The sequence below is a fragment of the Brachyhypopomus gauderio genome, chromosome 14 (genome assembly GCF_052324685.1).
Source record: "Brachyhypopomus gauderio isolate BG-103 chromosome 14, BGAUD_0.2, whole genome shotgun sequence".
In the NCBI taxonomy this organism is placed as follows: Eukaryota; Metazoa; Chordata; class Actinopteri; order Gymnotiformes; family Hypopomidae; genus Brachyhypopomus; species Brachyhypopomus gauderio.
In genome coordinates this window covers 14,422,417-14,435,129 of record NC_135224.1, presented here as the reverse complement: position 1 = coordinate 14,435,129, position 12,713 = coordinate 14,422,417, and the positions used below count along the sequence as shown (strand labels likewise).

Sequence of the window (12,713 nt, the reverse complement as noted above, 5' to 3'; positions counted from 1 at the left end):
TCTACAACACAAAAAAAGAAAATACATGCACAAACACCAGTGTTACAACTGTGCTGAGAATACCACTTATATATTCCATGCTTTGGGGTAGAGTGGGCTCATTGAGAAACAGGAGAAAAGGTAACTAAAACAAAAAGGTCACTCCTTATCTTTCTCTTAAAACTATAATTTTCTGATTATTTCCAACAGGAAGTTAAATTAGTTGTGTTTTCAGTAGTGAAATGAGCATCCCTTCAGTTGCATTTACTCTACTGATTGAGAAACTAAAACTGGTTCATTCAATTACACGTTGTTCAATGTTTGGTCAGGCAAAGTGTATGGGGTTCAAACTCCATCTGGGTTTGTTCTACACTATACCAATAATACTTGGGCAAGGCTCCTAACACTACTCGCATGCCTCTAACATGACTGAAGATCATAAGTTGAGATGAATGAGAGCATCTGCCCTAACATAGGCTTTGTTTTCTTACCTCTCGCAAAGCTTCCCCTATTCCTTCATCAGTTATTAAATCAACTGTTCCTTTGAATGAACTCTGCCCTGCAAGGTAAAGTACAAGCTCTTCCGATAGGAAATGTGGGCCTGGACCGCCATGCACCACTGAAACTGCAATCATCTTTCCTGCCATGTAGTACTCATCCTCCCTGACAGCTGTGAATGAAAATTATTAATATTTCTATATTCAGATACACTACATAAACATCTATATAGCCCGCCCGTTCATATTTTTACTGGCCCACAGCCTCTAGTGCAAAATGCGGGCCCGCGTTCAAATTTTCCGGCCCACAGCCTCTGTTGACCACAGCATGTTATATTTCACCAGAAGATGGCAGTGATTTCTAACCCCCCCCCCCATGCATACCATTTGCATTGTAGACCAAAAAACGTTGTCCTGCTGGTCCATCAAAAATAGGCCGATCTTTCAGATTGTTCATTAGTAGAGTTAGAAACTCTCGTCTTGGACCACCTGCATCGATTCCATCTTCAAAAACACCAGCATCATCAGTAAATCTGACCAGCATGTCACAGCTTTCTGAATAGGTTGCACGCTTGAAACCTCGGACTGCTCCATCCCAGACATTTGACCGTGAAATGTTGAACCGGCTGACTCTTCCATGATCAATTGGATGCGACAGGTTTGTGATGATATCAGGTAGTGTAATTTTTACTTCCTCTCTGTAATTACACAAAAGTGACCTACATTGGTAAAGATTTCAGACAGTACACAATTTGCTATTTTACACAACGCTACATAAGCCTGTAGTATAAGGCTGCTTTCATATATTGCCAGAAATTAAATCTTAAAGCTGTAAATGTAAAGAGAAAAATTGTGTTGTCACAACCGGCAACTGTCAGCTTACATGGTCAAGTCTGGAATAGTCTTAAAATCTACAGGGACAGGCTCTTCATCCTCTTCCACACATGGTGCATAAAGGTCTGTGTATTTACTGTAGAGAAATGGCCATTTTACAAAAAAAATAAAAAATTACACTACTTTAAGTGATTTACAAAATGAGTTATCAAAATTTTTTTTTCCTTACCTGTAGCAAGTTGACTTGACCAGATTGTCCTCTGAATCAGATATTACTATCTGAAAAATAAATTGACAAAGGAACCTAAATGTCCAACACAACACAAAACTGAAAGCAAAGAAATTGAACTAAAGCCTGCTTTAATACCTGTTCATGATTTACTGTAGAGGAATGTCCTACTGCACCTCTGAAATATGTTAAAAGTACTAGTTTAGTGCAACAGGGTAATCTTGATTGTTATATTTCACATAAATTTTGCACTGCTTAGTCAGAGGAAAAACTGGTCTCAACATAAATTTAAGGGTCTGCTCCAAACATGTGACCTCAACACATACTATATTTGACAAAGGACTTACGTTTACATGTTAGTACTTACACTTCATCTTCGGGTCTGTTGTTTGGTGTACTTTGGTTCTGGGGTTTAAAAACCTGAGGTTAAAAACAAACAATTCACAAAAACATTAGGTAGTATGTACTGTGCTTCTCTTACGACACATATACTGACCAGCCAGTTCATTAAAGCCACCTCACTCCTCCACTCATATCCTCACTCTGACTACTGACCATAGAGATGCACACTGTAGTTCAGATTCAGTGTTCAGGATTAAGTATATTTTTTCCTAATTTGCTTAAATGTTAACTCACCACAGTGTCAACCTCACTGAATTCAGCTCTGCTCCTAGTTGTGATGACAATTTCAGAATCAGAGTCTGATTCTGAGTTAACATTGACTGCAGATACATGAAACAAAATTAAAATCACAATTATGTATGTAACCGTAATTATATAAAAGTACTATATCAGATCCACAGACCTTCTCCAAAATGTTTTTGCAGGCACACAAACAAAGTGATCCTGCAATACGTCTTTCCAATTTCCTTTTTATATCCAGCCAATGTGAATGACCTTTCAGTCCCAGGCACATAGACCACCTCAGAGCAGTCTGGATACAAAAGGACATATGGTCCTTCTTCCATGTCCTTGTAAAACACCCTCATTTTCTGAACAGCTTGTTTCAGCAAATCACGTGCTTCTATCTCTGGGTCAGTAAGTAAGGGGAGTGTTTTTCCTCTCACAGGTTTTAAGTCACATCCATGTGGTACCATCAATCCAATGTTTATCTAGCAAAATAAACAAAGAATATGATTACTGTACATTTTATATGCAACAGCTATTTAAATAGCAATACAAACGTTCATACTGTAATGAATATTATATAATGAAATCTGTCCTTGTAAGCTAATCTGTGGTTGTTATTTTTTTTTTTTACTGTAACTAATGCTAAAATGGCCCAAAGCAATGAAAAATAGAGAAGCTGTCTATTTTCTATTTTTACCTTGGATGCTTAAAATAGTCATATAGATTATACACACTATGATCGATTCCAGGCCCGCCGACGGGCCTGGGGTTTTTTTACCATTTTTAATCAAATTCGTCTACCGATAAAACCTGACCTAACTGTAAACACATTCTCTTGCAGCTATCCATGTTGAGCAACTTACCTGAACTTGTCTCCTTTCTTGTTTTGATCGTCTCTTTGGCCCACAGCTAAAGGCCTGTCTTTCTTTTGATTTGCTGTTTCTGTACTCCATGAAATGTTTGTAAGATGGGCAAGGCTGTTCAGCTGGAACAAACAGACCTAATCACCATTTTCAACTGGACATCCGTCATTCCTGCTCTCCCACAAAATATTATTTTTTTCTGTCATTCTTGTCCCGATTGTTATGCCAAGCTGGCTTCATATTTTGGCAGCCCTTTTCTAATCAAATAAATGAGTGCATAGCATAAAAACATCTCTGATAAAGACAGCTAGCTAGCTAGCGTTTACAATTCTATCCTTACATTACTAGCGTTTACATTACTAGCTAGCTAGCGTTACACTTACTGTCATTAACATTTCCAAGTGGTTTAGACATCGACGTAGCATTGGTTTCTGACTGCTCTTTTAAAAACTCCAAAGACTTCCCACATGAAAAACAAAAACTTGCCAACTGGCTAAAATGGGTGCCGCAAAATGGACAAAACATTGCTAATCTTGACTTGACCGCTAACTCCACTCACTCTATCCCCGCGAACAAGTTTGATTGACACAATGGTCAGCAACAAGCACTTCCTTTGTTTTGTACCTACCCTTTCCGTCAGATTCGCCGTTTGTAAATTTGTTTCGGTAGCCTACTGGTAAAAGTGTTTCGGTAGCTGGTAAAAGTGTTTCGATACTTGTAAATTCGTTTTTTGTATTTTTGTAAATTTGTTTCCTAAAATGTAAACTTGTTTTGCCCTTATCGGCCACCGTAGGGGGGGGTGGCGTTGGCAAACGTAAAATAGTAAAATGGACACAGATTGAGTGTCATATCGCCGGTGATTGGCGCCAGAGCTAGCGAACTAGTAACTCACGCAATGTGTGAGAGTTGGCAACCCAGCGGACAACATTAAATGTTACCGGATCGAGGCACACAGTTACCGGAATGCACGCTTCAAAATTAAACAGTTCCCGGATCCTGTTCCGGCAGGATCCAGCTCAAATTAAGCCCTGGCCATGTGCATCCAATTATTCAAACATTGTATCCTGAAGGCAGTGCTGTGTATCAGGATGACAATGCACCAATACATACCAAGACTGGTGAAAGATTGGTTTGATGAACATGAAAGTTGAACATCTCCCATGGCCTGTACAATCACCAGATCTAAATATTATTGAGCTACTTTGGGGTGTTTTGGAGGAGCGAGTCAGGAAACATTTCCCTCCACCATCATCACGTAGTGGCCTGCAAGAAGAATGGCTTAAAATCCCTCTGACCACTGTGCAGGACTTGTATATGTCATTCCCAGGACAAGGGGACTCTGTATTGGAGGCCGTACACCCCCCATACTCAAATAGCGGCCCATGGGCTATCTATTTCTGACTCGCGAGCTGTTTTGAAAAGTGTATTTTTTTTAGGAATCTTTTTTTTCAATCGCGCTATCCGCACTTATTTTGAAATCGCGCATGCCCAAATGCGTTCTGCTGCTGTAGCCCATCTGCCTCAAGGTTCGACATGTTGTGTGTTCAGAGATGTTCTTTTTCATGCCTCGTTTTAATGACTAATTATTTTAGTTACTATTGCTGTTTTATCAGTTCGATCGAGTCTGGCACCGTTCGGCTCAGGTTTATGTGTCAAACAAGTTTGCCCCACTCAGTGATACACCAGCTGAGCGACCTGTTAAAAGAGCCCTGGATATAGGAGATTCACAGCTCTGACATGTGAATGTAGCCACCCCTGTAGAGACACCAGCAGCCATAGTCAAATGTATCCCGGGGGCTATCCATTTATAAATATATTTTGAAGTTGAACAAGTAAAACTAAACTAACCAGTTTTTTAAGGTAATTGTGTCTTTGAAGTCTTAACTTTACACCTCCTCCAACAAAAACTTTTAAAGTAAACATCTATTTACTCAGGATATTTTTTGTTTGTTTGGCTATGTAATAAAGTGCTTGTAAAGGACTTGTTCATGGCGCCGTCTATAGCGGCCCTGTGAGAGTGCGATCTTACAGCTTGACAGGATGTGCTGGAGGCTTATGTTGGGAGCACTGCAGAGCACACAATATTCCTCTTTCCTGAACCACTGGTGGAGGTTCCGAGGGCAGGGAAGTGTGTCATATGTTGAGTGAATAAGGAAGCTGAGTCTTGCCTGTGGGACCTTCCACACGTCTGATCTACTGATGCTCCTGTTTTTACTCCCTCACAGGTTGTCCAGCTTGCCGACTTGGTCACCTCCACCACCACCATTTCCTTCCTTTCCTTGTGGTTAGCCTTGGACCAGAAGCGTGGTACATCTCCCCAACCCAGGCCAACCTGGACTCTGCCAACGATCTCCTGATGTTGCAGGTGACTGATAGCTTGGTCAAACTTTGTCTGGGCATTTGACTCCCGGCCAGTCAGCATCCCAGTGTTAGCGTTCCTGACTGACCTGTCTGTGGACTACCTAAGCTCGAGGACCAACCTGTCCTTCTCTTGCATGTAGCCCAGCTGTAGACACTTCAGTGGTAGCTGTAACATGTTTCTTCCATAGAGGCCAGCTTCAGATGCAGCTCCAACTACTTTCGAATGAATGAGTTGGCTTTCACATCCATCTTACTCACGGTTGATAAGGGGATCTCGCTCATTTGCAGGGGCTACATTACCCTCCGGTAGAGAGTAAATTGGTAGCACCAGACCTTATACTTCCCAGGGAGTTGGCATTGGTCGATCCTTGCCAGGCCGTCACAGAGCTGTTTCATGATTGTTTTCCCATCCCAGCTTGTGTCAATATAGCCATTCTTAAGCAGGTAGCTGGTCATTCTTCTGGCTAGTACTGAGAAGAAGATTCTTCCTTCCATGTTCAGTAGGGCGATGTTACAGAACTGGCTGATGTCCTTGGAGTTTGTTTCCTTTGGGATGAAAACTGCTATCACTCTGCCACTCAGATGAAATGAGTTGCTTTTTCCAGGCAGTTCTCATTAGGTACCATAGCAACTAAACATTAATGTGTTAAATTCATTCTTTTATTTTTGACTCATAAAAGTTACAAACAGTACATTCTTTGAAGCTTACCCTATTACAAAGCAGTGTTATACATTTTAATATTAGGTTAAAATGTCAAATGGGTAAAAAAAAAAGGTTTTGAAGACAAGGAATGCTTTTATTCCAGGCAAATCTGAGCTACAAAACCACTGTTGCTTTGAATTGATTGTCTTTTGACACAGAGGTGAGTAGCACTGAAGAAGGGCTCCTGCCAGTTTTGAAGGTAAACGTACCCAAAACAAGTGTCTGTCAAGTAGGGCTATGCCCCCCTCTTCTAGCTGTCACTTCGGTTCCCTGTTCCTCATGTCTTTGTTCCTCCTTGCCTGTTTATCCCACCTCATAAACTGTTTCTATGGTTTCCCTCCGTGTGCCATGCCTGTGTCGTCAGTGGTTCCACCTGTGTCTTGTTAGCATTGTACATTTATAGTCCTTGTGTTTCCCTACTGCCTTGTCAGTTGTTTTGCGATCTCTGTTGTCTTGTCATAGTCATGAGTATTATTCTTCTAGTGTGTGTGCCTGCCTGTTCTGTGTTACCCTGCCTTGCTTTGTTCTTTGTCTATCTACTTGTCATGTATGGACTGCCCTCCCGATATGACCCATGCCTGTTTCAACAACTGATCAATGGTGATCAAGAGTGATTCTGGACCTGGGAGTCCAGCATAGGACATATCATCCACAGTCACAGGGGGCATTGGAGCAGTTTCACCAGTCACTGAAACGCATGCTGTCTGAATAGCGGAAAAGACTGGGATGAGGGTGTGCCGTTTGTGCTTTTTGCATCTCAAGAAGCCGTACAAGAGTTGTTGCGGTTTAGTCTGGCACAGTTGGTGTTCAGACATGTCTTTAGGGGTCCTTTAAAACTTTTAAGAGATGCTTTGTTGTCGAAAATGCAGAGTTCACAGATTAATGTGTTGGATTATGCCAGCACGTTCCATGAAAGATGGCATAAAGCCTGTACATTTGCAGCGGAAATGTTGGCTAAGTCTCAAGTGGCGATGAAGTCCCAGTATAACAAGAAGGCTGTATTTTGGGAATTATCAGTAGGTACGCAAGTGTTGGTGTTGTTACCTGTTAAAGGTGCAAGCTTGTCCTCCCGTTTTGTGGGTCCCTACCAGAGTAAGAAGCGATTGGGTGAAACTGACAGATAGATAGATATGCCCGATAGAAAACAACGATTTTGCGTTTGTCATGTTAACATGCTTAAACCATTTCGTGGTGCGGTGGTAGAACCGGTTGTGATCCCCAGAACACCTAAGGTGGTGAAGGAGGTAGCCGTAGTGGCTACTGTTGAGAGGGACCACGAGGAGTTGTTATCGGACACAGACAAATCGACAGCCAATATGGGTGTGCGTCTTGTGAATTTACGGTAATTGGAAGCACTGGAGCAAGGTAAGCCGTCTATGTTGCATGATCTGAGGGAAGGACAGAGAGCCGACTTAATCGCTGTGTTTACAAGAAGTGTTTACAAGATTGGCGCGTGCCACCCTGAGAGTAAATCTGGCGAAATGTGATTTTGCACGGGCAACCGATACATACTTAGGCCTGCAAGGTAGCCAAGGCCATGTGTGTCCACTTGCTCAGAAAGTAAAGGCGATCTTTACTTTCGACTACCCGCCGAGAGCTGCAGAGTTTCTTAGGCATGATGGGATATTACAGGGGGTTCTGCAAGAACTTCTCAACTGTTGCTGCAAGAACTTCTCAACTGTTGCTCAACTGTTTGTTAATTCCTAAAGTGATGTTCTGTTGTCCTCCTGATGCTCAGGTGGCGTTTGATGTGAAAAGTTTATGTTCTGCTCCTGTTCTGAAGGCTCCTGACTTTACAAAACCGTTTAAGCTAAAGGTTGACGTCAGTGGAGTGGATGCTGGAGCTGTCCTACTACAGGAGGACAAGGGACTTGACCACCCTGTTTATTATTATTCTCAAAAGTTCAGTGAGTGTCAGACTCAGTACTCCACAATTAAACTGGAAGCACTGGCTCTGTTGTTAGCCCTCCGGCATTTCGAGGTTTATGTATGAATGAATGTTGAACTTATATAGCGCCTTTCTAGGTACTCAAGGTAGCTTTAGAATTTTAACACAGGTACAACTACCATTCACACACCGGTGAGAAGCGGCAGCCAATTGCGCACAGCGTACTCTCAATCGGGATCCACAGCCCCCTGGGGGACTGAATGGGGTGCAAGGAGGGGAGAGAGGATACCCTAGTGACAGAGGATCATCCACCACTGGGCATACAAACACATTCATGCACAGACACTCAGACAACAGACACACTCAGGAAGAATTTGTCAAGGAATCAGGGAGGGCCAATTTACCTAACCTCCATGTCTTTTGGACTGTGGGAGGAAACCGGAGACCCCAGAGGAAACCCACGCAGACACGGGGAGAACATGGAAACTCCACTCAGATAGGGACTTGAACCCAAGACCCCAGTGCTGAAAAGCAAACGTGCTAACCACCAAGTCACCATGTTGCCCATGCATGTATGTTCAAGTGCATCGCCAGTGGTGGTTTACACGGACCATAAGCTTTTGGTGTTCCTTTCCAGCATGTATAATCAGAACCAACGATTGATGAGGTGGTTTTTGATTATGCAGGAATACAACCTTGAGATGAGACACAAGAAGGGTGTGGACAACAAAGTAGCTGATGCCTTGTCACACTAAGGTGGCAGGGTGATCTATGATGCTTCCTCTTGTTTGTTTGTTTCTGTGCTCCATGTTTCTCTTTTTCTTTTTTAGGGGGGGCGTGTTACGTGCCAAGACTTCATAGGCACTGGTATGTGTTGTGTTTGCATGCAGCTTGTGACTCTTAGGAAGCAATGTATGTGTGGACTCAAAATATCTGCTTCTCATGATGATTGTTCTGTCTTTATGCCCATGTTCCCATTTGATCCCTTGTCCTATCCCTGGTTTTGTGCTGGTCCCTGTTCCCGTAGTAGTGTCTGCCCGAGTCTGTATCCCTGTTCCCTTGTCAGTGTCTAGTAGTGTTATCTCTGTTCCTGTCCCCATGTCTGTTCCCCAAGTTGTCACCCACGTTGTTCCTGTCCCGATCTCTGTTGTCCATAGTATATTTACCTCTGTGTTTGCTTCAGCCCCATTCCCTGGCCCCGCTCCCGTGTCTAACCCCGGTCCTGTCCCATCCAGCCCTGCTCCGTTGCCTCGCCCTGGTCCTGTCCGGTCTCCCCTTGTCTCTGGTCCTGTGTCATGTCCTCATTGTGTTCCAGGCCAGTCTCTACGTCTCCTCTCCCTACCATGCCACAGTCTCCATGCCCTGTTTTGCCCGGCTTTGTCCCGCCGGTCTGTCCTGTTGTGTCCTGTCCTGTGTTCCCTGTCCCTCGCCATGCCCAGTGGTTCAGTCTTGTCCTAGTCTGTTCCCCTGTCCTGTCTGCCTTTGCGTGCCCTGGAGTGGCACGCTTAGAGGGGGGGTACTGTCACATAGGGCTATGCCCCCCTCTTTTAGCTGTCACTCCGGTTCCCTGTTCCTCGTTTCTGTGTTTCTCCTTGCCTGTTTATACTACTTCTACCTGTATCTTGGTCACTGTTATCTTTTTGTTTCCATAAACTCGAGACTGGGATTTCACAGCTAAATAACTACCCTTTTTGCTCTTCATGGTTTAACATAACGTCCAAGTGTATTAGAATATATAATCAAAGTTCAGAATTCTACACTCTACCTATTCACCTATTCATTTTGGGGGTGGCGAACGTAAGTTGTGTAAGTTGTGTTCTTTAACCCATCACTTTGTTAACGTTAGCGCAGTATTATTTTCTTATTTTCACACACATAGACCTATATATAATTATTAGTGGTGGGACTTTAACGCGTTAATTTCGATTAATTAATTACAGGGAAATTAACGAACTAAAAAAATTAACGCATTTTAACACATTTAACGCATGAGACACTTTTGCACCGTGGAATGTTTCTCAGTGCACGAGTTCCAGGCCTACAGATTATATGGACGCACAATAAGATGAGCATGATGGAGATGACCGAAGCTGGTGGATGGGAAATTTAAATATAAGAAACTTCCAGATGGAAGTACAAACAAAAATTGTGTTATTAGCACTTTATGCAGGAAGGAGTTCACTTCCACCCTTCGTTACCACCTCAACGCAAAACATGTTGGGGCTAACGCGCAGGTCAGTAATGATAACTTAGCTGCTAAATGTATTCCTAGTACGAGTAGTGTCGCCAGTCAACACTCGACCACATGTAGGAGTTCAAATTAAGAAACAAAATGTCAAAGTCCACGTCAGACAAATTGACCAATTCAGTGGCGAGATGGATTGCTGTGGACTGTAGACCGCTCTCTGTGGTCACAGAAGTTTCGCGCTACGGTCACTCACGAAAGTATAATCCAGGCTTTACAAGAAGTGCTGCAAATTGCGTCAGCTGATGCTAGTTACGAACTGCCATCCAGAAAGACAATGTCGAAGAAAATCCAGCAGCTGTATGATGAGGAAAGGGAAGTGGCGATCACTGGACCTCTATTAGCAACAAGAATGATCTTGGTGTGACAGCTTATATTATAGATGATGAATGGAAGATCCAGTCATTTGCTTTGAGCATGCAGAAGACCACTTCTAGGCACTATGGAGATGCCTGTGTAGAGGACTTTATGGCTGTGGCAGAGGCCTGGGAAATTAAAGAAAAAGTCTACCATCTTAAATGGTATTAAAAAACATCTTCTGATTGTCACGTATGACCGTGCCCCCCTCTGTTAGCTGTCACTCCGAACCCCTCGTGTCTGTGTTCCGTACCTGTTTACCCCGCCCCGCTCGTTTGTCTCTGTGATTACCTCGTTAGTTCCCACGCCCCTTGTTATTACCGTCACCTGCCCCTTGTTTAATGTCATTGTATTTAAGCCCCTGAGTCTCCCTTGTCCTTTGTCTGGTATTTTGTTTGATTTGGTTGTTTGACAGTCTGCTGTTGATCTGTGTACCTGACCGTGGCGTGTTGTTGGTTTTTGATTCCTTGTCTGTTCTCGTATCCCTTGTCATTGTCATGCCCGTATTCGCCTGTTACTCTGACTGCCCTCCCGTTATCGACCCGGACTGGCTAAGCGACGATGAGTATGGTATTTCCTTTAATAAATCTCGCTCCTCTCAGCATTTGTGTCCGTCTCCTCGCTACGCAGCGCGAGAAACGTTACACTGATTTACTTCAGTTCTTCTTATTCTTCCAATATCCTGAGCAAAGCTCCCAAAATGACAAAATTTTGGTCAGAATTTCCAGTGTTCTGAAAACAAAAATTACAAAGCTTGTAATTAATTCGATTATTTTTTTATATATTTAGTTACACATAAATAATTTTGTTAAGATTTTTATTTATTTATTTTTACTGGTATAACTAAATGTTTTACTTGCCACGCCCCATCACCAGCCCCTGCATCAAGGAGTACTCCAATAGGGTAGGGGCATAGTACCAGCCCTGTGATTGCATCAAAAACACATCAGTTAGCAGAGCATGGATTTTGATGAAAGGTAATTTGACTACATTGTCCGTAAGGATTTTTTTCACCATAACAGAACTGCACGTACCACAGGATTTTGATAGCAGGAGCAAGATTCTAGTAGCAGCACAAGGTTTTTTCTTTATTTTTTCTGCTATATAGGTTGCCATCGCAATTGCTCTGGCTAGTCTGAGGACATTTCAACTTGTGAGTGAGTTTGGGGAGATGATTGTGTGTTAAGTTGTACGATCTTCTTTTGCAAGATTGTTTCAGTAAGTTAAACAAATCAAAGACACTGAATTAGTGGTAAAGGTTTGCGTGCATCCCGATTATGGATACAGACAACAACACACGAATTAGGATTGCTAAATGTTATCCCAAACCAGGTAATTGGCTTCATCAACCAATATTCTGCAAAACACAAACATTATTATTTACATTCTAATTAGCTACTAAATTTTTGTAAATCACCTTTTTTACAGGATCATTAGTACCTGGTGTTATGATCCATCTACCAGTAAATGTAACAAAGATGTTTTATATACTCAAAGTGAATATTTTAAAGATTTTTCCTTTAAATCTTCTAGGCCTGCCAAAATTGCTTTACTCCTCTTCACAAAGTCTAAACAGAGTAGAACACTACTGGTTAGGCTGCCACAGTAAGTGACTTTTTCTTCTTTTTCAGTTAGTACAGCACATTGCAGTAATCACAGCGCCAGGGACCCTTCACCCAACAACAATTAAGTGTTTTCATGCACAACCCAGATGATTCTGTTTAGAAACAATGTGAAGTTGAGCGATCAAAGTGCCAATAGTTTTTATCATAAAATAGCTACTGGGGCCTCATGTACAAACGGTGCATACGCACAAAAATATTGCGTAAGCTATGTTTCACACAAAAAGTCAGATGTACGAAATGTCAAATTAATGTGCAGCCTAACCCAGGTGCCATACAAGCAAGGCAACAAATCATAGCTACAATATAAAAAGGTAAGAGACAGTATTCATTTATTAACCAATGAATTTATTGAGATGCTGATGCTTGTGAGCGCATCACTGATATTTTTTAGGTGTGTAGTAATTTTACCAATTCCCCTCACAATCTCCTCCTGTGACTGCAGGACAGCCGTCATCAGGACACAGCCGGTTGGACAGACATCAGCTGCTGGCAGGTGAGGCGT

The 12,713-nt window shown here is 42.5% G+C and overlaps 1 long non-coding RNA gene across 1 annotated transcript; it reads right to left on the bottom strand.

Moving 5' to 3' along the window:
* Nucleotides 1-2,187: 2,187 nt before the first annotated feature.
* On the bottom strand, nt 2,188-3,777 carry LOC143475657 (uncharacterized). Its single transcript, XR_013121077.1, has 4 exons — nt 3,416-3,777; nt 3,033-3,154; nt 2,345-2,651; nt 2,188-2,261 (listed from the first exon to the last, which is right to left on the bottom strand). It is a non-coding gene; the product is annotated as an uncharacterized LOC143475657 (long non-coding RNA).
* Between the last annotated feature and the right edge of the window lie 8,936 nt (nt 3,778-12,713).